General features: G+C 28.3%; 1 non-coding gene across 1 annotated transcript; it reads left to right on the top strand.

Moving 5' to 3' along the window:
- The first annotated feature begins 1,562 nt into the window (after positions 1-1,562).
- Positions 1,563-1,669, top strand: LOC127284826 (U6 spliceosomal RNA). The gene has a single exon (XR_007843532.1). It is a non-coding gene; the product is annotated as a U6 spliceosomal RNA (small nuclear RNA).
- Positions 1,670-1,917: the final 248 nt, after the last annotated feature.

Genomic DNA, 1,917 nt, shown 5'->3' with positions numbered 1-1,917 from the left:
GAAAATACCTTTTACAAACTCTTGTTTATCCGGACAAGAAAAAAAGTCGCAAGTCAAAAGTTTTAAAGAAAAATTCAATGTTTGTCAAGAATTGACTTTTCAATATTAACCGAATTACACGATAGTAAAAATCATTGTTACTTTTTTTTATTATTTAGTTATAACAAAAATAATTATGTTTATATTTTTGTTTATTAGTTCAAACTTTGTAGTTTTCGAAATATAGAATTAAAAATATTTGTTAGAATAAGAAAAAACGTACAGAAACAATTGTGTATTTTATGTTTTTTCGAGTGTCAACAAAACGGTTTGAAATAGAGGGAAACTCTAAGTGTCTGCGAAGAAATCAGTTAGGTGGTTTGAGGTTTAAAAAAAACCATAATTGCAAAATGGTGACTTTGCTCAGAGGATCGCCTTCCATCACGTGCAAGAGAGGAACGCCTCTACTAAAGACAATGTTCTTTGCGACATAAATACAAGCCGCTGGAACTCCGACAAAAAAATTAATACTCAACCGACAAATCCTGACAAAATAAACTCCCCCCCCCTCTCTCTCTCTCTCTCTGTACTCATTATAGGGAATTTATTTTACCTCATTCAATTAGAAACAAATAAAAAAATTTTCCTTACACGGAAAAAAAATAGTTCGTAAAACTTTCGTAAACTAGTTGTTCATTTTTGGACGGGCCCAAAGTTTGGAAATCTTTCATTAACTTTATCCAAGATTTCACAAACGTTCATCACTCTCTTCATGACAATCAATTTCTGCGCACGTGCACAAAAAAAAGTTAGTGGAATCTTGAAAAAAATAATGAAAGATTTCTAAACTTTGGACCCGTCCAAAAGTGAAAAACTAGTTTATGAAAGTTTTGCGAATTATTTTTTCCCGTGTAGGTTTCAATAATATTGTTTAAATATTAAAAAATATTGAAATCACTTTTGAAATTATATATTACAGATTGAAATCGCGAGACAAAGAAAGGGATTCTAAGATAATAATTTTTAATTTTATGAAACACATCTTTATTTCTTTATGCTTTATCTTTAAAGATAAAATGAGTCATTATATATAGATTTCATAAAGAATTTTCCTGACCAACTTAACTCATATATTTAGAGTCATAAAATAAAGTTTTAGCAATTCTAGATAAATTGTTTCACATTATTTATAGCGCAGAGCACACTTTCAAGAGAAGAAGACAAATAGATAAGCTGTTCCAATTACAAAAGATTAGAGGTATTAGTCTTTTATTAATTAAACCTCTATAGAAAAGAACTTTAGCAAATCTTTTCAATAAGAACATTCAGTAAAAAATTAATATTATAATTTTTTTTCTTTCTTGAAAAGAAATTAAAATTCTAATTAACTTTAAATGAATTGAAAATCGGGGCTCATTTACAATTGTTTGGTTTTATCGACCGAGTAGGAATTTCTAATTACATTTAGTTACGTTAACCATCGCTAGGAGGCTACATGTCGTTGCTTAATGTAAAATATCTCTCGCAAGTGGTGATAGGAAATTGATGTTTAGTATATAAGGAAATATTTGTCACTACCTTTCGTACTTGCTTCGGCAGTACATATACTAAAATTGGAACGATACAGAGAAGATTAGCATGGCCCCTGCGCAAGGATGACACGCAAAATCGTGAAGCGTTCCACATTTTTTTGTTATTTTTTTTATTTTGACAATTATTTACAACTATTATAATTATTATTTAGTTTTAATTTTATAATAACATACTTTTAGTTTTTACGTTAATTAATAATATAACTACTTTTAATAATGATGTTACGCCAAACGGGTAAAAATTTTTGTTTTCAAACAATAATATAATGGGTGCTTAAAAATAAATTCGTTCTAATTTTCACGGATTATTTTTCAAATTCATAAACGTATCGTATATCATTTCATC

This window comes from Leptopilina boulardi, unplaced genomic scaffold (assembly GCF_019393585.1).
Source record: "Leptopilina boulardi isolate dan_hultmark-lab unplaced genomic scaffold, ZJU_Lbou_2.1 LbouV2_325, whole genome shotgun sequence".
Classification (NCBI taxonomy): domain Eukaryota; kingdom Metazoa; phylum Arthropoda; class Insecta; order Hymenoptera; family Figitidae; genus Leptopilina; species Leptopilina boulardi.
Note: the sequence above shows the minus strand (reverse complement) of the source record. Positions and strands in the feature narration are given on the sequence as shown.